At 45.0% G+C, this 26,767-nt stretch overlaps 1 protein-coding gene across 2 annotated transcripts in view; it reads left to right on the top strand.

Annotated features, from left to right (window-relative positions):
- Window positions 1–26,767, top strand: part of cpx (synaptic transmission protein complexin) — a 176,627-nt gene that overhangs the window by 68,218 nt on the left and 81,642 nt on the right. The window lies entirely within an intron of this gene.

The raw sequence follows: 26,767 nt of genomic DNA on the forward strand, positions 1-26,767 counted from the left end.
CTGATTTATCCTCGCCTTCCCGTCTAAGCTTTGACAGCTATTGCTTTTCGGATTATTTCGCCAGTAGTCTATACCCGTTATTAGATCACCTGGAATGCATATATCCGTAGGAGGCCATATCGAACGCGTATATTCTTTATTAGGCCACCTCGAACGCGTATATTCGTCATTGGGCCATATCGAACGCTTACATTAGCTACTAGCTAATACCGAACGCTTCTAGTCTAAGTAGAACGTATATATTCGTCAGTAGACGGTATCAAACGCATATATCTGCCTGCAAGCTATACAGAAGCTGTACATTTACAAGCCTCAAAGGAGCCATAAACCTCATAGACACGGGCTCGATTCCATATACTTTCGATCACACGATACAACATATCCCATTAAAGTTACAAGGTCTTTAACGTAAGAGAATTCCACGGTGGCGTGGGAATCGCGGCGTTGTATCGCATGGATTAAAGCGAACCCACCGAGGGCGTACAATTGATTCGGCTCGATTAGAGTATCGCCAAGGGCCATCGAATCCTCGAAAACTGAACGACACACGGTATATTCCATTGCCAGTCAATTATATCGTTCGCGGTCAACTTTGCCAACTGGTCGGTTGATAATCGGCAGCTGCAGCCGCGAATCGAATTGCTAGCAAACCAAATCGACGCGCTTAATCGAATCAACCTTCTGTTAATGATCCACACGGTAGGTAAATGTCTACAATTAGGGCCCCGACGAGAAATCAATTGAAAAGAGGTAAATTCTATGTATTTTTGCCCCTTGAATCCGAAACTGTTGATAAAATTTCGGGGTCGCTTGTATTTTTTAACCCTTTCACCACTGTCGGGACATATATGTCCCAGAGCAAATATCAAATTACTATTGGACAAATACGTCCCAAAACCGCGTATTATTTGAGTGTTCCAGTAATTTTGAGCTTATTCCTTGTACATATATAGGCAACTATGCAACGCATGTTTTTTGTTGTATCAGACGTAAAATATAATGAAGATTGTTCCATTATAACATCCTTGTTATTTTACTATTAGGACACATTGTCCCAGGACATTTTCGGAATAGTAGGATTACATAATTTTTATGTAATAGTTATTCAAAAACAGACAAATTATCATTAAAAAAAAAAATTTTGGGAACCAAGGATTTGAACCGTCGATCTCTAGATTGCGAATTGTATGTGTGAGTTTGTCAGGAGTAACTAACTGTAATTGTTAATATCTCTTAAACAATTAGCCGTCTGCCCACAAAACGGGGTATAGACGTGTTCAGCTTGACGAGCTCTACAAGCTGGCAAAGTTTCATTAATAAGTGAATGTAACACTTGGGTAGTTCTCCTTGTGAGTAAGGAGACCATTGTTGATTGGTCAAGTTTTTGCCATGAGGTAAGTTATATTTTTTCTGATAACCTAACCTAACTTATGTAGGTTACTGACGCGCTTTAAAACTATCGTCTACCCCACAAAGTCATTAATTTTTGAAAATAATGATTTTATGTCAATATTTACCACAATATCTTAGTAAATACAAGCGACCCCCAAATTTTATCAACAGTTTTGGATTCGGGGGGCAAAAATACATAGAATTTACCTCTTTCCAATTGATTTCTCATTAGGGTCCTAATCGACTTGCTTTCTCCGATCCACTTCCGAATGAATTTGTAACTTTCATTTATAAACTCTTTGCTTTAGAATTGATCTTTTGCAATTTGAATTTCTTTGAATTAGGATAACGAGTCTCGGTGATCTCTTTTTACTTTTCGGAAGATCTCATAGTATAGATTATGTAGCCGCGACAAATGGCAGTTCGCGAGCGGAACACTTAATCACTGTTATTCGTGTTACAATTACAAGTTGGCCGGTTGGAAGTGGGAATTGAAGAGAAGCAACCGCGGGCAGAGAGTTTCGGTCGACGCGTCACCGGCTGGCTTGTCGGCTAGCTGGCAGCGTAAACGATGGCTCGCAATAAAACTTCTGTCATTAAGGGGAAAGTTTCAACCCCCTTGCCCCGGGAACGGGAGAAAGAGAGGGAAACGGGGTGTATGGGAGGCAAGCGTATCGCGAGGAATCCGTAATGGGAAACGGGGACCTTCGTCAAGCTACGAGCAAGCCTCGACCTCGAATCTTTCTTCGGGCCAACCTTAACTCACTTGGACATAATCAATCCATCCTCCACCGTCCCGGCTTTTCTATCCTCTTCCTTCTCCACCCGATCACTTCGTTTCTTCTGTCTTTTCTCGACTGGCTCGTTTGTTCTTTCGATGTCTTCCATTATGTACATTGACCGAGGAATCGTCTCGAGCTCTGACTCGATTCTTCTCTACAATCACCTTCCTTGATGTAACTTTTAAATGGCCTCGCTCGTTTTTCCTCCCTCGTCCCTTAGACTCTTCTCTGATTTGTTGGAATTCAGAGGATCGGGCCTTGGGATAACGATGTATTTTACGATAACGAGAATAGCATATTCTGATCGATGTGATTTCGGCAAACTCGTAGCTTTTTCGAGAGCTCCATTCGATTTCGAATGTATTTCAGAAAATCAGGGGTAATAATTTCAAGACTGCGCAAACTCGTAGTTTTGGAAAGTAGATGGATCGCTGGAAAACAAGCTGCTATTGCTGTATTCACGAAAGGATAAACCGGGCGCAATCGTTCACCGAGCAATTATCGCGAGTTGTCCATCAGGGTTGTAAAGCAGTCACGAGGGAGGAGAAGTCGGAAGTTCCGAGAGGTCCGGAAACCAGCGGTTTGCTCGAGGGTGCGACACGGGATTTTAGCGGGGAATGCGGTCAGGAAACTTTCGCGAACCTCCAAGAGTGGACGAATCGAATGGCAATTAGTTTGGGTTGACCCGAATGAATGCTTCTCTACGGATTTCCTCTTCCCCGTAGTGTTGTCGATTTCCTTCTCTTCTATCTATCGTTATCCATATCGCGGCGTTCGCCAAAGAATTATCGAGAAAATAAAAGGGATGAAAAATCGTGATTATCTTTGCGGCAGCTTAATAAAACGTCTTTCTCCTTGATCGATCAGAGTTTCTTGAAAAGTGCATCGTCTGTTATCAAGCGAAAGAGAGATTGCTCGATAAAACGATGAATGAAGAGGACGATGCCGCGGGAAATATTGTAGATCGCATTACTATCTCGAACGGTATTTGTCACCGGCAAATCTGACGTTTCCTCAGGAAAATCTCCCTATTTCACGGCGCAGTCATAGTCTTGCTAGCTTCCAAACGGATTCGTAGCTGGAAGGAACGAAATCCTATTCGTTGCGGATTTTATTTGCCATCCAATGATACGATCCTCTGCTGGAAATCGTTGATACATATTTCAACGGTACACTTTCGTCAACCTTCCTGCTATTTAACGTCGAATTCTAAAACGAACGAACAGTATACAAATTATTATCGTTCCAGTTAAACTGGAACGTTGTTTCGACAGCCGCGAACGGGTACACGGTCGGTGGAAGCGAGAAAGATCAGCTATAAATTCGTAGACGGGAGAGAATTATTGCGACAACCGCTCGGTAGGAGATATTGTAAATAAATAACAGGATGGTTATGGTAAAAGGGGTAGAGGTGCACGGGGGTTGGTGCGGTAATGCGCGTGAACGGCGATATTTACGGCGCCTGGCTACCAAGATAATTATCTCTCGCGTTATAAATCATGCAAATGGTATGCAAATGTCGCGGCATTGTTTCGATTCGCGGAACGGCTACGCACACCGATCGTCGTTATCGATGCTTTATTCCCGATGTCGTATGTTATCGTTCGGAAAGTCTCAGGACGCTCGTCATACAATTTAACGAAACTCTGTAATTTTTCCTGAATAATGAATCTCGGTAGCCATCAATTTCATTTCTCTAGACTAATATAAATCGATGACCAGCATGTTAGTGATATGCGGCTCGAATAATATGTCGGGTTCCCGGCTATTCGGGTCGGTTCGGAAAACATCGGGCGGGCTCGGGCGGGTGTCCGACTGTTTCGGGTCAGATCGGATAAAATCGGGTAGATTCGGACGAGCTCCCGCGAGCCGCGGGCCGAGGCCTAATTCTTATGTACTTGTTAATACTTGCAATAAGCATGTGCAAAATCTGTTTTGTGGAATTTTGGAATAAGATAATTTTTATGTTGAAAACTAATACTTGTTCATTTTATACAAAATAGTTTTTGAACATGCTTATTGCAAGCATTAACAAGTACACGAGAGTTGGGTCACGGACCGCGGTCCGCGGGAGCTCGTCCGAATCTGCCCAACTTTATCCGACCTGACCCGAAATAGTCGGACACCCGTCCGAGCCCGTCCAATTTTTTCCGAGCCCGCCCGAGCCCGTAATATCGAGGGTACCCGCGCATCCCTACAGCATGTATTTATAGAACAAAAAAGAAGAAAACGTAATCTGACCAACAGCGTAACGGTAACGCGTGTTAACGTTAGAGAAACAGGAATGAAAAGAAACAACGTGCTCTTACAAAATCGACCATCAAACGAAGTCGATTAGCCACGCTCTTCGACCACGAAGGAAAGCAATCGATAAACGAACCGATTGTCGCTCGTTCCAGCCAGATCCAACGTGGTTCCATCAATTACCCTCCATGGATCCGGCATCGTATCTGGGCCGAGCCCCAAAACCTGAACTATGGCGGATCCAGGCTGCGGTCAGAATTGGCCGGAGCATAGCTGCAATGCTGGTCGACCGATGTGTTCGGCGCGGTTCCGCGGGAAACCCGCTAGAATGATCCTCGTCCAATTTAAATGAACTTCCACGTGAACTCTATTTACGAGGCGAGCGGGACTCCTTTTTCCACGGAGTTTGGCGGCAAAGAACAAAAGAGCGATGAAAACAAAAGAGCACTAGCTAGGAGCAAAGTTTCCCAAGGATTACTCCATTCGACTTTGAATTATTTCCTCCCCTTCCCCCTTCTCTTCACCGTCGCGCGGATGTTACCCCAAGAGGACGCGCTGAAAAAAATTACTCCATGCCATCGAGTTTCAACTGCTCGGATTAAATCTAGCGTTAAACACGACGATGTCTGTTATTTTTAAGACTATAAATATATCTCCGGAAACACCCTAAATTAATGAACATAGGGTGTGCTCGCATAGAGCGTGTAAACACTCGGGAAAACTAGCCGAAATTTCATGTTGGCATTTTCACCATATTTGGTAAGATACCTTCGAACGATATTTCGGATGAAATGCACACAGCAGTTAATTAACATGTTGAGTGAAAATTGGCACAGGCCGCAAGACATTTGAAATTTTAACTTATACCGTTAGCATGATAATTCACACGTGATCGTGTTTAAAACAGCAGTAGTTATTGGTAAATGAAATTATATATGCGTGTTGGTTGTAGGAAAATCATTGTTTGCTGAACTTACCGCAAACGTGAAAGGAACAGGGGAAACTCGGAAGCTCGAATTCAAATGGAAGAGCGAAGTTCACGCAGAGATAATCAAATATCGAGGCAGGGCTCAGCATTTAACCGGGGAATCAGCCTGTTCATCGATACCACCGCGCGACAAACAATCGTCCCAATTAATTATGCGCCTCGTGATTTATTTGAGGGCCGGTCTAGGCGTTTCAACGAGCCATGACGGCGCAGCTGTCCGTCTGTCGTTGACACGAATGCACTTTCGAAAACGATGTATGCCCGTCTGTCCCGTTTTGCTAAATTCATCACGGAACAATGGAGAAGATAGAAGAAAGTTTTATATCTTCATGCGAGACTCTTACTTTCGTTTCCAGTGTGCTAAGAAATATCGATAGAGAATTAAAGGAGAAAAACAGGGTCCTGTTAAAAAATTTATAAAGGGTGCTACGTGTTCGAGGTAACATTAATGTTACGTGGCAGAAACGTATTAGAAAGCCTGGAAAATCAATCGGTTAATAGTATCGGCCAATGGAATTGGTTCGCAGAACATTGCGGCGTTCCGATGCTGGGAAACGGCCACGTGGGTTGTCCGTGTCCGCGAAATGTCCGTCGGCCGAGGGCAAACGTGCTTCCTGCTAACTGTTCCCAACTATCGACAGAACTTTCTACCGACCAGCCAGCGATTTAATTAAATATCGCGAAACACGCCGTTCCTATAATGCAACCATCACCTTCAGGTTTTACGGAAATTACCGTGGTATCTCTGTTTCGATCGATTGTTCCACGAGTTTCAGAGAAAAAAAAATGAACAGCAACGAAATAGGTCTGTCAACCCGATAACAAATATCACCTACAATTTGTTGAAACAGCAGATTTTGCTCGGTTTTCACAGATTGAACGTTACGTATTCTAGATGATAATAATAATTTTTGCTCGGTTTCTGGGTCAGAATCCTAGGTACACACGAGTTGTGGAGAGTTCGCGTGACCGATCGTTTGGAACCAACATGTGGATTTTATAAACGAGAACCGCTTCGTTTCATTCTCTCTCTGTTCCGTCTTCGCGACAGCAATATCCGCAGCAGGCGTGTCGCGTTTCGGTGAAATTAAAGTTGCAAGATAAACGAGACGCATTTACGAAACGACCGAAAAATTCCCTCGCGAACCGGAAGGCTGAACCCGCTACCTTCCAGCTGAGCTACGATATATTTTCGAGTGCCTCGTTCGTAGACAGCTTCGAAGGGTCGAAGAGATTCCGTGAAAAAGCTACCCAGCAACCGGGTATAGGCGTTTGCTGCCAATAATGATGGTCATAGCCTGAACATTTGCAAGATACATCGGTGGATGCTCATCGTTGTGTTGGAGAATGGCCTAAAAAACCGACCCGCTGTTTCGAGGCCGAGTTTTCGCGGTTGGTCGCGCACCAACATATCGATCCTACCTCCGAGGTGGCAGGGATAAAATACAGCCACGTTGTAAGGCGTTGCATAGACTAAATATAAATAACTATAGACTTCGAACGTTTTACGCGAGCAATTACTTATTGAAGGAAAAAGTAAAGTGCCGTGCGTCGCAGACCTTCCGGACGGATTCTTCATACCTATACTACAGGGTGATTCTCTCGGCGCGCAACACAATATCCGTCCCGCACAATGGAACCCTGCGGTTTTTGCGGGTAAAGAGGCCCAGGGGCCATATCGCCGGACCCAAGACTGCTCTGTGTGTGTTTATGGCTGAGGCGAAGACAAGAAACGGAACAGCAGGGTTCCATTGTGCAGGACGGCTATTGTGTTGCGCGCCGAGAGAATCACCCTGTATATGTAGGATACAGACGGGAAAATTATGGAACCGTCCATTAGAATTCGTCAGTGGGGCTAACGTGGACGATCCTTGCCCCAGACGCCTGAGTTCTACAGGGTGATCCTTTCGCAGCCGGACACAAAGGAACACTGGCGACAATGAATCCCTTGACCGCACCATGAAGAGGTCCGGATTGTCGCGTGCCAACGGGGACCTACCCGGGCCGAGATGATTCTGTGTGTGTACGGCCCTCTTCATGGTGCGGGCAAGGGGTTCATTGTCGCCAGTTCCTTTGTGACCGCTTGCGAGAAAGGATGGAATTACACCCGCGACACCTTGCGGCCATCACGGGAAAGAGACCCAGGCGCCGGGAACGCCATGCTCCGCTCATAACCCCCACATATGTATAGGGTTACATGCCTCGAGGTGTATATACCTTGTATTCTACTCGCGATATTTATTTATTTCAATCAGAAAATGAAATACAAGCAAAGTTTTTCATACAATATTCGTCGTGACAAAAGTAGACTCTAGTCCTAAAATGGTTCGGAAAAATCTGACCCGGAGGGAAGTGTTGGGTATTTTATAGGATCGGAAAAATAGGAAGGTGGGAGTTATTGTGAGTCCACTGGTCGGTAAGGGATGAGGTTATGAGGTCAAGGTTTGGAGATGCCTAGGTTGGATGAATCATTAAGAATAGAAGGAAAGACTTGGGGTAGTTGTTGTTGAAGGTTGACTTATAATACAATGAGAAAGTCGGACTATCTAAGTACGATAGTGAATGATTCGGTATACAACAACCTTAAGAGGGAACAATTTCTAAGTCCCTGTTTAGCCAATTTGGCAAAATTATACTTTTTATCAAGGCCTGTGCCTAGGCAGACTAGGCGGCCGCCTAGGGCCTCCATAAGACGATTTTACGTCTAAGAATGCAAGAAGAGTAATGTTTACTTGAATATTAATCAGTGTAAATGCAAATCTAAATTAGTTACACAAGGTTTAATGTTAATTTTATAAATTTTATTAGAGGTACTTTTTTTTATGTTATATTATGTGAAGGGGCCCATTTTCGGAGCTCGCCCCGAAATTTCAGGGCCGGCACTACTTTTTATTGAATAATATTGCAAAAGTAAGATGATTATTGCTCACGGTTACTCAGTCAACCTTGTCCAAATTACGTGTGTCGTTGGAAGGTTCATATACACGAGGGTATTAATTCTTATAATCAATCATCGGTGCTATTGTCAATTGCACAACGACACGTAATCGACGGTCGACGAGTTGGCGAGAAAATTCAATCGATCTAGTTCCCTCGATTTATAGTTACACTCGATGAATTACAGCCGTCGGCGAGTATCATCCGACGTTAAAATCGAGGCTGGATTAACGTGATCTGAAATTGACGCTCGCGGAAATGATTAATTAACAATTTATCTAGTGTAACGATGTGTCGCGTTGCCGTTGATAATTCATCCCGAATTAATCGAATTGTCTATAATCAATGTGGCTCTATGAAAATAATATAATTGTATGTTGGATTATCAATATAATTAAACAAAGCGCGATCAGCGAGCATTAGTTAAACGAGTCGACGAATTAAGAAGTTCCCCACGACAAGAATCGTGCTTCTAAATGTTGGACAAGCGTAATCGCAACAGTGTAAGGTCTAACGAGCTTAGCAGGTACGAAGGGAAAGAAGAAACGGCTAGTTCCTCGAAGATCCCTATGGAACTGTTGGCGATGAGACACTACGCAAATGGAGTATCCGCGTGATTAATTCAGAACTCTCGAGGGCGAGGATGGTTATAAAGCGAGAGGGACACAAAAGCTGTGCTTTTGTTCTTATTTAACACGTCGCAATCCCGAGATAAGGGTCACCAGTGTACAATGCGCGGCCTCTAGAATTATTTCACTCTCCATTCAAATTCCTTTCGTTTCTTTCCTTCGGATAAATAAATTTTCCTCTGGAATGCCGTGCATTTTCAACAGTTTAAAAATGTTTATCCACGTATCGTAGAAGTATCGAGACGAAGCAGTTGAAAGAAATTGACGTTTAGTTGATTTCCTGCCTATAATCAGTGTTTCACGTCGCATCGTCGCATCAGTCAGGAACGCACTTCCCGCCTCGTAGTAATTATGCTAATCGTTCTAATTGCAATTATTCGGCTGCGTACGCTGTTCCAACAGAGTGTAATCGATAGCGATACAGTAGCGGAGGATCTCTGACCCGGTGTAAACAAAGTTTCGACAAGTTTCAGTCGGGCGAATGGAGGAAAGGCTCGCTAGCTCGTCCAGGTATTTAACAAACGCAAGCAGCTTCGTACTGGAGGATCGATCGTATGCTCGTGACCGAATTCGCGAAATATTTAACTAATTTAATTAACGGAGTAGCTAGTGGTTCGAGTTCTACTTAACCGCGATTAAACGTAACGAACGGTTGCAAATTTCGAAACGTCCAGCCAAGGATGAGTATTACTTAATTCGATGAAAGGAGAAGCAAGGTAATTTATCGAATTCCTTCTTCCAATATTATATGTAAAGGCATTTAATATTTATTTATTAAACAAACTAGCAGAAACGAAAGCGAGGTATCTCTCTCGTAAGGATAATTTTCACGATTCAAGGAGCAAGGATCACCAGTTTGATAACTTTGCTCTTAATAGACGTCCCCTTCAGAGAACTATGCGTGTCTGTCTCTGTTTCAATGTTTCACTATCGTCACATTCGTCGCTTTTGTGCCCTCGAATCGGTGCTGTACTTGGAGACAATGGTCCCATTAATCATGTCATTAGATCAGGATCCGAGCTGGAAATTCGAATGGCGCATACACGGACCCCCTAGTCGGTTCTTGCCCCATGACCCGTGAACGTGGAAAGGAAATTCGCTCCAACGATTTCGAACATGGCATATTCTCGAGCTATTCACGGATCGATCGGAACCTTGATTTTCTCGGCAATCGGTGTTTCGCGTTAAGAACCTTTCTTCTTCTTCTTCTTCTTCTTCTTCTATGACTCGCAAAAATGCGAGAAAATTCCAATCGCGTTAGACGAGAAGCACTCTAAAGCAGCTTTTAAGCTCGTAAAGAAGACTCCTCGCTTCGATCGTGATAATCGTTGCTGGGCAATCACGTTAATGCACGAAATATAACGACCCACTTTCCAGCTGACGTGATTTCCGTGCCGAATAATTCAAGAAAAGGGCTCTTTTCTCTGACGATGAATTCGAACGATGAAAGGTTCCCACGAGTAACACCCATTTACCCGGGTTGCCGGTTATTTTCGGCAATCGTAGTTTCGGTATCGTTATTGCACCGTTAGGAATCGAATTGTATAGCGAGGAAAAATCGTGTCCGCAGCGAGCATACAGGCTTGGTTAAACTCCATATTTTATTACGGTGGTCTCGCGTATGCAATTATATCTCCATGCAAATGATCCGAGCCCCGAATTAGCAACGCGACCGATTAATTAGCGTTGCCGTTGCTGGTAACGCGAGTCGCATCTGCGGGAATCCTTGTCGATCGATCGATACCGAGCGAGTACCAAGTGGAAGCGAGCGAGCGAGAGAGAGAGAGAGAAAGAGGGAGTACACTGTCACGGCGAGTGATTGCAGCTGCAACAGCAATTAGCATAATCGCGACGGAGAGGCATTTCTGTGGACGAGAAGGATAAAGATAGATGCACCGAGAGAGAAAGAGAGGAGGCTAGGATGATCGACGACATTTTCGTTTGCGTGAAGCCACATCCTCGTTATCCCTAGAGCCACGCTAGAGAACGATCCATCGATCAGAGATCGACGACGGCACCACGGAATTAGAACAAAGAGAAGTCATTGGCAGACGAGAGAGATTGAAGGACCGATAGTTTCGAGCTCCCCAGTTTATCATCGATTGCGAAACGTTCTAATCTCCGCTAATTTTCTCAACGAGAATTTCACTTTTTTTCCTATCCTGTACAAGTTTCGCGATGAAACATTTCAGGGAGAAATAGTTTCAACCCCTGGCTGGATTTGAACCCCGGCCAAATTAGAGCAACTCCAGCGCGTTATCAAGCTATTTTATAAAAATATAAGGGATGTTAAAGAAATTTCACCGGCTACACTTTACGTCCTATTAATTGAAAATTAAACACGGTCTTCCATTCGGAGTATAAAAAAGAAACGAATAAATGGCGGGGTCGAGCCATTTCGCATCCCGACGATGTTCCATTCCCGATGCCTATTTACCCAGCCGAGGGGGTATATCGTGCTCGGGACGTAATTTTCAGGATGGCGAGATATCATCCCTTTCGCGTGCCATTCTCACCCTTCTCAACCCCCCCGTCCAGCTCTCCCCTTTCGACGGACTATATTAAGGATTCCAGAAGGATGCTGCCGTATCCAGGAGGAGAGGCTGGATCCAGCTTCCTATCGACGGAGGTTGGCTGCGGCTTAGGGGAGGTGGGTCGGGGTTGGCTGCAACGCGGCGCGATGCTAAATGAGCATTCGCCGCATTCAATTCGGTCTTCGTCTTGCCGGAGTCGCGGAAAAATGCCAGCCAGTGTGCATGACGCTTTATTAAGTTTGAATTGAACGAACGAGGGAAGCAGAGGGAATAGAATGTCTAGCTGAGTGGGGTGTCGATGGAATTAAAACGCTTCCGAAGGAAGGATCCTTGGAATGTCGAAAAAAGAATCTGCCTGTTCAGCCTCGCGTGTCTGCCGCGCGTGAAAACAATCGCTGACATCGACGGGTCTGCTTTTCCTTTGAAAATAATCTCGATTGTTCGCCCGGATCGCCATCTTTTTTTCCTTCCTTTCATCCGGAGTCGAGAGATCGCGCAGATGCAATTCATTTACGAGAGTAATTGACGCGTTAATTAATAATCGAGTCGGTGAAAGGTGAGAATAAAAACTGAATCGCGATGGAAAAGGTTGTTATAAAACGTTCGTTTCGTGCACGCGGCGAGACTCGAAAATGAAAATCCATTCGTCAACATGGTAATTCTTTCCGGCCGCCGAGCGTAATAGACTATCGTTTGCTCGACGACCATCCGAGACCGTGTTCCATCCCTTATTTTCACAGCCCTTCCGTTTCCTCGAGAGATCCTCGCGTCCGTTTTTAACTCATTACCGCCACCTCTAATTAGAAGTACCGGCGACTAATTCCGCGGATCCTTTTCCTTCCTTTCCTCTACCTACCAGCGGCCGGAAAATTAAAACGCGCCGAAATTCCCACCGCGCGCCGAGAGTTGCCGGTGCACTTTAATGGAGTCCCGTGCACACGACATCCTCGTGTTGCCGCATAACGCGAACGCAAACACGGCGAAGAACGTGATTCACGTCGAAACTGTAAACATTTTTTAAATGGGTCCCTTTTGGACCATGCGGAACCTTGCTCTATGATATATATTCTTGTGTAATTACGTTTCTGTCGGGGTGAAATCTTTTTTTAACTGCTTACCGTGTCTCTCTCACTGACAGCCAGAGATTTTCCAGCTTTTTATTGCAAAACTGTCTTAAAACTGTGGAAATGAATCACCGGTAACGCGATAAAAGCCATCTATTCGTCTACTCTGCATTACATAAATTGATCTGCCAGAAGCAGAATTTAAGAGTTGTTTTACTTAGCGGTAGAAGCGCGTTTCACTGTTCCATTTCAACCGGCCGTCCCTCATCCGGCAACGTTTTCTGTTTCGCGATCTCGTCGAAATATAAAACGCGGAGCGGCTGGGAAAGAATGGCATTGTTTCTTTCCGCGGATTATGCGAGCGAGCATTAACATAAGACGGGACAGAATAGCGGGAACACTTAACGAGATTTTAACGAGCATCCAACGCGTCGCTAATGCCGGCCTGCATCGCAATCGTCGCAGTTTCCGGCCTCGAATGCGCCGCGTAAAAGTTCTTCCGGTCTGGCCAGCTTAACGATATTAATTATGCGTCGAACGGCAGACTCGAAGAATGCATTAACGAGAAACTTCTTGCCGGTCCCGGCTATGGAAATTAATTAAAATTCTTACCTTGCCTCCGTGCCGTCGTAACGACGTCATTTTCGACTCTTAACGAATTCAGACGATGCTCCATCTATTCCATTCCGCTTTCTGTAACATCAAATGTTCGATATTAGCAGCGAAATCGAAGCACCTTAATCTTTCTTTTTATCATAGTGGGTGACGATTCGTGGAAATTATTCCCGTTTTTCCTGGCCTGTTGTATACAAGCGGGACAAAGGGAAATGGAAAAAAATCGCGCGGTTCCGGTATTAATTTAATTCAGGGCGAATACCGAGCAGTCTCGACTGTACGTAGAAATTCTAGCCAATTCTAGGATCCGACTGCCGTAAAAATTCTTAGGAAAATCTGAAAATATTATACGCGGGAGCAAGTGAAAATATTCTGATTACTTTCTATTCCACTCGAAATCTAATATCTATTATTCTCGCTTCCCTACTTTGCTTGAATTTCTCAAAAATGAACTCCTCGTGAAACTTGAAACATCGAAATTTCACGAGAAGCTATTTAAAAATGAAGAAGATTTAGAACGAAACGAGTCCGTAAATGCAGAAAATCCGCTTGGCAACTGTTTTTCCCTAAATCGCGTAAACCGCGCGCGATTTCTCTCACTGCTTTCACGGCATGGATTAAACGAATTCGACACCGTAGGGAAAATCCATCGTCCTTGTTCCTCTGGATGCGCGGGTGTGTGGTGCACCATCGTGCAGCATCGATCAACCGATGTATTTTCAAAACATTCCTGACGTGGATTTTTAACGCAGACCAGCTCGTGCCGACCGATGCTATGTCACCAATGGCAGTCGGGCCGATATATCGGGCATTTAATAACGCCGGTATTCGAAAAATGCTCGCGCCAGAAATTTCATGGAAATCGAGCCGGGAAAAGTTCGTTCGATAGAACAGCCAGGGAAACCGCCTTCGCTTTTTCCCCGATAACCGAACGATCGCTAAATTCAATCGTGCGGCTACTTCGTTGGCTGACTTTTCTGCGGCATTTATCGGGAAACATTAAGCAACATATCCATCACCGTGAAGAAATAATTATTCGACGCTTTGTCACGCGGGAAAATGGTGTTTGCGCTCCTGTTGACTTTATCGTTCGACGTGTATCAGATCGGTAGGTAGGACGAATAGAAATGGAACAACCTGGGGCATAAATTCAGTGGGGCGAAGTCATCTTGTAACGAGGTCGGGAAATCCGTGTAATACCCGGAAAATCTGATCGTTTGGCTAGGGAATTACGTAAACGGTAATTCGAGAAGGCAGAACCATCCCCTGGAATCTCTGTGTCAGCTGCTACACGTTGGCTTTGCCACGCGGATACACGCTCTTCCCTTTCAGGATAATAAATCACCGAACGATTTCTCGTCGGCATCGAACGGGGACGCTTTTACCTTCGGTTTTAACGTGGAAAACGTAGCAATAATTCATTTGCATCGTTAAGAGATTTGAAAAACGTACAGGTATCGTGAAGCTTCTGTCTTTTGAATAAAACCAACAGTTCCTGGCCATCGAATTAAGAACACTAGAAATTTTCAGCATTTTTCACGTTTTCCTGTAAAATTAAAAGGCCTGTTCAAATTGTAATAATATAATGTATTAGCTACTAACATAATTAATATCTTGTATTTTCACCCTTTGCTTTGATTACACTTTGTATTCTTTTCGGCATGCTTCGTACGTTGCTTTTTATATCTTCGTTATTTTCCCAAATATCTGTAATTTTCGTTTTCAATTCCGATAATGTGGTGCTTGGAGAGTTGTAAACAAGTTTTTTGAGTAGGCTCCAGGCAAACACTCGCCAATAGAATTTTATTTTCATCACAATAGTAACAAATCGTTATCAATGTATCTAGTAATAATTTGAATGACCTAAGACAATCTTCCATATATTCCATAAAAGTGAAATTCTCGTACGTGGTACTGATTCGATAACCAGGGACTGTAGATGCTCTATCGATGCACTCCGCCGACTTACCACGAGTAGAACTCGTTTTCCATTAAGCGTACGTCTATTTATACGGAATGTAGAGGCGATGGAACAGATAGCGGCAACAGACCGCGAGCTATTGATTTCGGATTGCGGTCAGAGCCCGGTGGCTTTTGTCAAGAAGATTATAGCACGAGCCACCCCTCCCCCTTGGGTCTGGTCATCCCCGATGCTAGAGCAGCGTTTCTCAAAGTACAAGCTATTCTACCAAATCCCTATCAGAATCTTACGATCTATCGTTTGCCATTTCATATAGTTCGTTTTCAAATCCAACCCAATTCTTATACAGAGTTACTGGAAGCTTTAAAAAGTCTGTTTAGAATCGTGATCAAAGTTTCTCGGCAAGACTTTGCGATACGCAGGTGCGTTTCATGTTAATACTTTAGGTTTATTCGAAAAAGCGAAACGACAAGGTCTGAACTCGACGAAAGTCACGTATCAAGCGTCTATAGTGTTGGAAAGTTTGAGAAACGTTACCCGTCCCCTTCCATCCTACCAGCAGCTATGGAATCTGTCCATCAGTTAGTCGTGTTTCTAGCCTTTGACTCGCGGAAGCCCGTATCTGCGTTTCGACTTCCTTTAAAGCACTACGACCAGAAGGATTGTCCTTGTTTCCCTGCACTTTATGCTCGAGATTCTCGCGGAAAATTGCTCGACTTGTTATCCGAGATTCGTTTTTGTTGCGACAAAGAAACGTAACTCGACGAATCGGTTGAAGACAGTGTAGCGACGCGCGTGAAACCACGGCCGGGACCGCGCCAATCAGGCGCGAGAGTGGCTCTGATTGGTTCGAGCATATTTCTCGATCGGCACTCTTGGAGGTCCGCGCGAAAGAACCTAGAGGCCTTCAAAAGTGGCGATCGGGAAATAAGCTCGAACCACTCTCGCGCCTGATTGGCGCGGTCCCGGCCGTGATTTCACGCGCGTTGCTACAACAATAACTGGAAGTGACCTGGAGAAAGGGGTTTTCTATATTTTCGGCAGAATAAATTTATATACTTAATACGTTATCAGTTTCGAAGCTTCAGGCTAGCGTGAAAATCAGTGTGAATAATCGTTCTGTTGGTGAGAAAAAAAGAAATGCCAGAAGTCTGAAGCGTTTCAGTAGGATGAAGCTTGACAAAAGCTCGCCGAAGGTGTTTCGGAAACAGCGTTCCAGTTTGCGCCCGCAGTAACGTGGCTCGCGATTCGCGAGCAGACACAAAACGGTCGCAGCCGTGAACGACAGGCCTTTTTGTTTGCCGTAGCTTTCGCAGATTGAGACGCTGCGGAAAAGAAAGGAGTGGGGGCGGGCAGGGGTTGGTCGGAGGTCTGCGACGAGGCAAGCAAGTGAATGAGGGCAGCGAGTGTGTGGAAGGTTAGAATGTAACACGCGAGCGGACGACACAATAGGGAAGGCAGGAACAATGAGCCGCGTTATACGTCTGCACGGTGTATTGAAGACGGATTCTATGGAATAAGTTTAACTGTACCGGGCTGGCGCGGTAATTGGAGATACGTCGCGGAAGCTGGAATAAGGATCCGCATGGAGTTTCTGAAATTCCTGCTGACTGGCCGCGAGAAGAGGAGCCTTATTGGAGGAAATACGATCGAGCTTCGGTTACGAGTTGAATTTCCTGGAATCCCTGCAACCGATGCCTCGTCGAGTCACGTAGAAGGATAGACGGCTGGATCGAACGGGCTCGTTGCTGCGACAAGAATGGAAGAAGAGACTTTGGATGTCGCTAAAGGGTTTAGGGTTGGACAAGTTCAGTCCTGGACACTCGATGCCACCAGGGACAACTGAATCACGGTTTTCACGATAACAACCCCGTTCCGAGGAAACGGCAAAAATGAAAATGCCGATGTAGATGGAAAGCCGTTAAGGGAATATACTACCCTGACAGTTATATTTTCATTTTCATGCTCTTTTTGTCGAGGGAAAAATAGTTAAAACGGAATAATCTTGTGATTCAGTGGGAAGCAATTCATATCGATTCGAGGCAAGCAGAAGCAGCGACGTCTGCGATTGAATTATCGGCCTCGATGCATTTTACATCGCGAATTCGATTGTGATCGATCAGCCGTTGTGGCTCCTTTTACTCGGATTCCCAAGAGAACAGTGAGAAACAGTAGGAGGTTTGATTGATCGATCGAATTATCTCTGACGAACGTGTCGGTTATTAAATAAAATTGTGTTTAACGCTTCAGGGACGTTAGATTAGGTGAAGCTCGGTATTCTAATCGATATAGAAAAGGATGGAAGAAGAATTTGGTGAAATGCCAGCGAGCGTTCGTCGATTTTCCATTAAACCTTCGAGAAGTCTCGTCTCGGAAAGGTTCTTTGTTTCGAAGATTAATTAACGCTCGGTGCCAAACGACGTTGTCGTCGATGTAACGGAGAGCCACGAAAAGTCAACCGGGTAACGAGAATTGGAGCGTGATTCTCCGATGGGGATCCTCGGAATCGGGCTTTTTTTTCCCGGCCAACGTGTCCGAGATTTTCTCTCGGAAGCCGAAAATCCAATTACGACCGCGGCGCAAGCGGAATTTCATTTCCGCGAGAGTCGCGTGTATCTTGCCGCTCTCGTGTATCGCAAATCGAACGCGTTTCTGTTCCACGAATAACGCGATCAAAGCGAACGTTTTCCCAATCACTTCGCTCCAACCGTATTATACTTTTGGTGTTAACGCGTTGAATCCCATGGGGTGCTCTATCAATTAGCTTGGATTTAGCAATTTCTATTCTGTTAATTCAACGTTTCTGTTCTTCGAACAAACGAGTAGAAATACGTACCTACATGGGCGTAAGTAGTTTCGTGTATCGATAAGCTGTCGCTCGAAGCCTCGCAGGAGGCAACATTCGCTCGAGGCAAATTAACCGTGTCTTATCTGGGCCATACATGCGACACAGAGCTGAGACATCCTGTCCCTCTGCATATACATACGTGTCCCCTCTATTCACCGTAACCCCTGTACATCTATAACTAACGTCCCATTTGATACTGAAATTAGCATGTTATGCAGCGATGCTCCAACTATTTGCCTACACATCGTAGGATACTCGTAATTATACGAATTCTGGCTCGTTCCTTCCGGTTGACCAGTAAGGAGACAGTGTCACCGAGTTGGTGAAACGAGGCATCGGCCAGAAGGGAACAAGGGAGCAAGAACAGGTGCTCTATAGCGAACAAGTTTCCTTTTTTCCAGAAGTCGAGCGGAAAAAGGTCTGTCGACGACACTGGATTCTTAACGGAGGGTCGAGGGTTGGAATCGATAACAGAGGATCTCGCAAAAACAACGAATCCACGCAAGAATAACAGTAAAAAGGGTGCAACCGTGCGAAAAGAATGTTCCCGCTAAGAATAATTTCTCCGGTGACAGATCCTCGCAAGAAGAAGCGTCGGGGAAAAAAACGTGAAAGAGTTCGCTATGGTCTACGTGGTTCGGCAAGTAGCGTTTCTGAGTGCGATTAGATTTTTCAGGGATAGGAATCTCGGCTTCTCGAGATGGATTTCTTTCGAGTTTGCACGATTTCCAACTTATCTTCGTCGAGGAGGTAGAAATTTTTCGCAGCAGTTCGTGCCCTTCGAAAATAATTAATCCATCCGTACAGTGAAAAGCTACGTATCGTTCCGAGATCACGCGATACACCATTTAAGGATCGTTCGATCAATCCCCTACAATTCGCGCAAAGTTCAGCCACGTGTGAACCGAAATTCAAAGCGAAATAACATGTATCTACCAAAGAAAGCAGCCATTGTGAATCGAAACGTAAACACGACACGCGGTGGACCAAGCATAAAAAAAAAAAGAAACGGGAAAGGATTATCTGGGTGCGATCAGGCATCAACTGGTTTAGCAGTTGGCGTCGATAGTGCAGGGAAAAAACTCTGCAGCCCGTATCGAATGCAACGGGTGCACGTGGAATTGCAGCAGGGCGAATAAATAGAGGCGTGCAGAGGGTACACGGTGACCATTTCAAGTTTCCCTTGACGCTCTAGCACCCTATTAACCGTACTGGGTGCACGCCACCCTGGCCCATCGGTATTAACGAAAACGACATTTATACCATGCTCGTCGACAGCCACGCTTAATCAACTAACATTCTAATTACATTATCTCTATACAAAGACTGTATGTAAAACAAGTTAAAGTGAACTAGAGCGAGAATTGCTCTAGAGCCAACCCTTTTTCAGCCATTTCCGGTCAGATCGGAAGTGATCGGGAATTATTTAGATAACTCTTACCGTTTGGCCTGTACAAAAGTGACATAAAGTCTAAATGCTACATCCCCCTTCTCAAGATTTTCAATCTTAGATGCGGGTTGGCTAATAAACGATTTAATTAAAAATTTCTCTTTCATAATTCAGAATAAGAATGAAAAAGTGTAGGAAATACTGTGTAGAGTAAAAAACGCTGCAATAGAGGTAGAAAATAAAATTGAGGGAACACTTATCGAGGTCGAACGAGCCGTCCAATCGGTTGAACCCGAAATTAATCAGGCTTCTATTAGCGTGTGCTCGTGCACAGGTATCGGCGGCGCAAAGAGAAAAATCTTTATGGCTGCCTCGGTCGAGAGCCGGGAGATTTATCGTTGGCCCTTGTATCTAGCCGTGGCTGCGTGTGACAGGAACTCGATAAAATACTCGTGTAATAAACAGGGTAAACGCAAATTTATATGGAACGGTCTGGCCGGCTCTGCACGCTGCATTAACCTCTGTCCGCTCGATCACTTATCGTTAGCGAAGCCAGATTTTCATCGAATCGCCCATTCGATCGGTCTCGACCTCCCTCTACATCTCTATATGTATATATCGTATCGGTTCGGTTTCTATAAAGGCAAAGATATCAATCAGCTTTCCTTTTCTCATTCACGTTGTCGAACGCTCTCGATTGGGAATTGCTCGTCAAATATACAGGGAGAGACGTTTGCAATTAACTAATTTTATTTTATTTTATTTTATTTTAATAGACGGTACAAGTTCCATTAGTGTACATAAATGAATTTTACAAAAGCAGATGACCGAAAAGAAGGATTATATGTAGGTAGGGTGACAAGTCGCATAACCTAGTCTGGTAGAAGTTTTTCAATCGAATTTCTAAAGAAAGTTACGTTACTTGTGTAAGGGCGGCATTGCCCAGGGCCACCACGCAGGTACAGCTGTCCCTGCGTTTTCCTAGATACGCACGAATGTTTATAACAAATGAATTGGACGACGCCGATGTACGGCATTCTCGATCGAGAACAAAAGGAATTTGCTACGTGACACGTGCGATTTACGGGATCATGTGCAGAAAAGCAAGATGTATAGCGATACGGGTGAAAAGTTCGCAGAGATCTAACTATTCTCATTGGAGCTTAGAAATTTATCAGCTCGAGAAGTAAAAGATTGTAAAAGATTAATTTTTATTTCGAGGGCAGATGCTGAATCTTACGATTCCCTTAGCCAAAGGCTTTGCTTGGTCTGTGTTTTTTTTTTTTTCAAGTTCGAAGAGGTTGTAGCTGTGATAGAGTTTGACGAAAAGATTTCCAGACACGTTTTCCCCGACGTCGTTCAAGGATTGCGTTACGACGAGCCACGTAGGCTGGCTGGAAATCGGCTTTGCGTCTTCCACGATAAAATTTCTGCTTGTCAGGTGGAGAGGAGAAAAGAAAAGGCCGGAATTATCATGGCGTCGAAACGCCGCGAAGAAGAAGGGGGCGCAATCTCTGACAAGGAGAATACGCTTGCAAATCACATTTCCCGGCGAGCTGATTGCTCGCTTCGAACACGCTGATCGCGTTACTTTAACGCGTAACTGCGACCGTGTACCCAGGATCATTCTCGATATTGGCTTCGTCATTGGGAACGATCGTACTGCTAGGTCGTCGAAGAAAAATTCAAGAAAGCACACGAACACTCGCCGGGATCGTTTCTCGGATTCAAACGAGCCGGAGACAAAGGTCTGAAAAGTGGCGGAACAGGATTCCTAGCACGAATCCTCGTTCAGGATAATATCAATCGTTCGCAGGAGATCACGACTCGCGTAACTCGCGACTATCCTTGCGAATCCATCGTTTAACGAATAGAACGAGGTCCACCTTGCGATTTTCTCGCCTTCTATCGCGTGCATCGTTAAAACGCGATAACAAGGAGCAAGAACAATTTACTTAATATTTTGCAAATATTTCAGAGCAACGGAAGGGGAAGAAATTACGCAATAGCCAGAAACGTAAAGAGCAACTGTTGGCCGTTGAAAATCGTTCGGTCAGTGAGACCTTTTCGTCCTCGATTCCATCGGCGCGTTGGCTCGAGGCCAATCGGCTCCAATACGCGCGATCAAACGGATCCATTGAATTCCAGCTCCGAGCAGGAAGCTCGTAAAGCTTAGATATTAAATTTACAAGCTATTTCGTTTAATCGCTCGTTCGTTCGTCCCGTTTGTAAGCGCCTCCTCCCCGAAGGGAACGTTCGATTTCGTGCTTTTAAGATTCCTACCGATCATCGTACCTCGCGTTTTCAATCTACACCCTCCCTCCGGACGGACGCTTTCATTCGCGAGTTACTCGACGCAGCCTCCTGTTGGAGAAGTAAAAGAAACGAGCTTAGGAACGTTTTCGAGCACCGTTATCGTCGTTCCGAGCGTGTAAAAGGGTTACTGCCTCGTAAGGAAGTCTTCCAGCCTGGGAAATAAGAATAGGTGTAAAAATCTCGCTTCAGGGGCGGATGCTTTACGCTCGTTCCAATGTAGGGCGTGACTGGAAGACGAAAGAGATGCAGGGATTTTGAGCGGATACTGCTTGCTGATACAATTTCGATAAGAATAACAAGAGCGTAATATCCGGTATTCTCCGTGTTCAACAATTACGAACACGCGTATCGATGAAAGAGGTTAATTTGAAGGTAAATGTCTACAATTAGGACCCCAACAGAAATCAATTAAAAAGAGGTAAATTCTATGTATTTTTGCCCCTCAAATCCAAAACTGTTGATAACATTTGGGGATCGCTTGTATTTTCTAAGATACTTAGGTTAGGTTAGGTATTCTCCGCGTTTACGAACACACGTATCGATGGAAGAGGTTAATTTGAAGCTAAATGTCTACAATTAGAACCCCAACGAGAAATCAATTGAAAAGAGGTAAATTCTATGAATTTTTGCCCCTCGAATCCAAAACTGTTGATAAAATTTGGGGGTTGCTTGTATTTTTTAAGATACATAGGTTAGGTTAGGTTATCAGAAAAAATATAACTTATCTCACGGCAAAATCTTGACCAGTCAACAATAGTCTCATTGAAAAGAATAACTTCAAAGTGTAAATTTAAACGAAGTGTTAAAAGTGGTAGGTGGATAACCAATTCTAATCTTGATATCACGACGATTGTCCGTTTTATTGGATACTTTCTTATGATGCGTCCTCCGCGCTGTGCACTCTATGAACAGGAATTATAACTGAGCAAGGAGACTATTGTTGACTGGTCAAGTTTTTGCCGTCAGGTAAGTTATATTTTTTCTGATAATCTAACATAACCTATGTAAGTTAGTGACGCGCTTTAAAAGTATCGTCTACCCCACATTGTTATTATCTTTTGAAAATAATGATTTTACGTCAATATTTACCACAATATCTTAGTAACTACAAGTGGCCCTCAAATTTTATCAACAGTTTTGGATTTGGGTGGCAAAAATACATAGAATTTACCACTTTTCAATTGATTTCTCGTTGGGACCCTAATTGTAGACATTTACCAATTTGAATTATAGAGAAACCAGGTATTTGATAAAATAAACCAAATCTCCTGGTATATGAAATCAAACGAAAATCAATTGCAAGACGGTTTTATGAAAAAGAACGGCGACAGGGAGATGCAATAACGCAGATAGGATTTGAATCGAGAATCGCAGCATCGTACTCGGTAGATCGCAAAGAAGATCGAGATGGCTGCGATCCAATTTCGGCTTTTGTTGCGAACAGACGGCCTGCAGACGGCGATAGTAAAGCTAGAATGGAAGCAATCGTGAAATCTGTCTCTCGAGTATGGATGCTTTTTAACTCGGAGCCCCATTAAAATTGCCACTCGAGTTCTAAAACGTGCTCCAACATAAAATAGTCGAAATTGTTGGTTAGTGCTTCCTTAACAAGCTGTATTCGCGGAAAATTTGATGGAACGATGTAGAAAAGGAGAGGAAGAGCCTGATTCTAAACCACCGAATAAGACCAGCTCTATGTGCTATGGCGGAGAGTAGTTAACTCGAAGCGACCGAGATCAAGGGGACTATTCTGTCGTCTAACAAGTGCGATAGTCGATTCGATTACCCTTTCATGGGAATCGACGTATCCAGCAGCAGTGCTCGACGTCACCGATTACGGAGGAGCAATACTCGATACCTTCGCGTAATTGGGACAACGAGGTCCTGCAATTTCCAACGCCGTCCCTCCGTTCCCTCGACAATAGTCGAGGATCTTCGCGCTTTTAAAGAGCCGCCAAATAAACTCGTTGAAATTCGTTGAATACTAAAATGAAAAGAGACGATATAATATAACCGGCACGTATGAGATGGTAATTTCGACGGGTCGTAATTCGAAAGAAATATCAAGCTGGCCGTATAATATAGCTCGATAACATTGGGGGAAACGAGGGAATATCTGTCGAATAACGTCGTAGGAAAAATCGCGTCGATTATCGAGGGAGAGGGGTATTGCAAGCATGCACACGGTAGATTCGCGACGATGTTTCGTTTATAACCGGCTCTCACAACAGCGGCTAGTCGTTAAAATTTTACGAGCCGACCCGTACACGGCCCGCTGAACTCTGCCCTGTCGTATTTGGCATTTGCGAGTGCACAGGCGGCGACGTTTCCCGTAATTGGAACATCAACGCTCGCTACAAAGCCGTCGTTTACCGACCTACCGATTCCCCACCCCCCTCATCAAAGAATACCCCATGTTCGATCGATAATTAAAGGTGTAGGCTGTTCGAACCGGTGTCGTTTGCCAGCAAGATCGGGAAGTTTCGCCAGGGATTAGTTGCAGTTACGAAAAACGATAAACGAACAGCCGATCGTTCGCTGCTTTCGACAGGAACGAAAAGTTTCGGATGCAATATGGCTGGCGAATATGTTCGTAACATACATACGTACCATCTAACCGCAGGATACCGAGAAACCACCGACACGAATTTTGCCGCTCTATCGTCTGAAAACGTGGCTGTTGCGGATAGCAAAGTTGCTGTGCCAGATGGTGCTTGCGAGCACAATAAGTCCGATCCGAAGCAATTATTTCCTCCCTATCGAAACGGATACGACCCGAGCTTACGCGGCCGGTGCCAATACTCGTTCCGGAACCTTCAAATTGCTTTCTTCGGTTCATAAAAATGTAGCCATTGTAGGAGAGGGGAGAAAAAGACGTTTCGTCTCGGAGGATCATCTGTCAGACTCGTCAGTGGGGCTGACAACAGACGATCCCTGCCCCAGACACCTATCATACCGCAATTTGGAACGCATGCCGGGCGACCGTCAGCGAGAACACTGATCCACCGATCATCTCGCCGCCACCTAGCGGTCCCCGGCCCGAACTAAATGGGTCCGGAGAGACGAAACCCTACTTTCTCCCCATCCACTAAATGCCTACACCATTTAAAAAATCATTTATCACGATATTTACATCGAATGGTCATTTATGTTTTCAAAGAAACCCTGCTAATTTCTGGAAACCGTCAGGGGGTTGAAGGCAATTGATCGTTCGAAATGGCCGGGTTTTAGGTAAAGAATAACAAAGCAGAGGGAAGGAGGGAAACTGGTGGACCTAATTAGACCTTTCGTGGTCGAGTGGAACGGTTAATAGAGCGAATTAAAAATAGCGAGAGAAAGGAGGGAAGGAAGAGGATTGTGGAAAGGCAGGGAAAGGAAGAAGGGTGGTTCCAGCTGGTGGCGGCTTTAACTTTCGGTCGACGAGGAAAAAGAAAGCAATTAGTCGTTGGTTAGAGAACACCGGGTAACCGGTCCCTTTCTTGCTCTATCGGAAAACACTCGACTTGCATCGTTTCTTTTCATTTGGCGCGACCAAGCAATCGGGAAAAACCGCGCTAGTGTTTGCGTTGCGCTCGCCGCTAGCTCTTGCAAGCCGACAGCAGCTACTCGACTGGACTTCGATGCTAAAGCGAGAACCTTGTTTGCTGAAAAACCTTGTTCGAGACGCGTCGTCCTGCACGCCGGCCACAGGGAAGATCGCGATTTTTGTTAGCCGTTGATTAAATTTACCCCTGCGCTTCCCTTTTCATAGAAATCTTCCTGTCCCTGCTTCCTCTGCCGTGAAAAATGGGGTTTCTATGAAGATCGAACAGCTTCGACGTCTGATGGCTAGTTGCAAGATAGTAATCTTCATAAACTTCACATGTGCTATTCTTTTTTTTATCGCGACAATGATTTCTTTCTCGAGGCGTTCGATTAAACTTCCTTTTCAGAAGTGTGAAAGCGATTCGGCGAGTCTTCTGTATCGTTACAAGGGAATCGATTTTCTCGGACGATGGTCCACGAAGGAGAAGAAAACTGGAAACGGATTTAACGACGGGGTCGGTCGTTTCGAAGCGGATCGTTCATTCGTCCACCGCCACCTACTGATTTCGTCGTTTCGCAATAAACGTTCGAGCGTAGAATTTACGGAGGTGCCGTCTCGTGAAAACTCGTTGGAAAGTGGAAAACCGGACACGATGAGGATAGAACGATGTCGGTTGAAGGATGGATGCGTGTGTCGGAAAGAGAGGTGAACGGTTTATCCAAACGATTATCTTGGCCCACTTTACGCGATCGGGAGGATGGACCCGATCGGTCCAAGGGGTTGACAGCACTCGATATGACACTCGATAAATTTACGAGGACGCGGTTCTCGACGTCTGTTCGGGACGTCGCGAGGCCGGTGTGCGACCCTCGTAAAACCGAAGGATCGGTCTCGCGTCGACGGCTTATGACGTCCGCTCGTTTTCACCCGCTGTCCACGACACCGGACCCGCGAAAATTTCAATCGTAGGTGCTCCATCACGCGGAATTAATCGACCACCTAACGAGCACTCTACGTAACGCGTCCCTCCTGACCCCGATTCCCTGGACGTTAAGTGATCGAGGTCAACGATTATGGAGAACACGCGTTCGACGCGACGATCGGCTGGCTCGTTTCGAATTATTACCCTGTACGCCGAGCGCGAGCGATCGTAGGAGGATTCGTAGTTTTCTCTTGTTCAGCCCCGCTCTTTCGAGCTGTTGTATGCAGTTGGAGAACAGCCAACAACTGTTCGTGGCTGGCCAGCATGGCGTCTCGGCTTAACGTGGCCGCGGATCGAAGCGGCCATCATCGAGAATGACGTCGTTGTAACGCGTCACCGGGCCAAGAAAATCCAAGGCAGACTTTACGATCCCGGTCCGTTCGTCCATCTTGCTTGATAGCGGCGAATCTACCGAAGTGCTTCTCCAGGGAATGACACTCGATTTTTACGCGTTCGCCCTGCCATCGGCTCCATTCTCGTGATATCTTGGCCCGAACAACGCTTCGGGGATTTCCAAGGATTCCTCTCTGGTTGCACTTTAACGCTCTGATAGCGCGAATAGCAATGGCTATTTAATACATTCGTCTCGAAAATCTTCG

The sequence above is a fragment of the Osmia lignaria genome, chromosome 11, assembly GCF_051020975.1.
Source record: "Osmia lignaria lignaria isolate PbOS001 chromosome 11, iyOsmLign1, whole genome shotgun sequence".
NCBI lineage: Eukaryota > Metazoa > Arthropoda > Insecta > Hymenoptera > Megachilidae > Osmia > Osmia lignaria.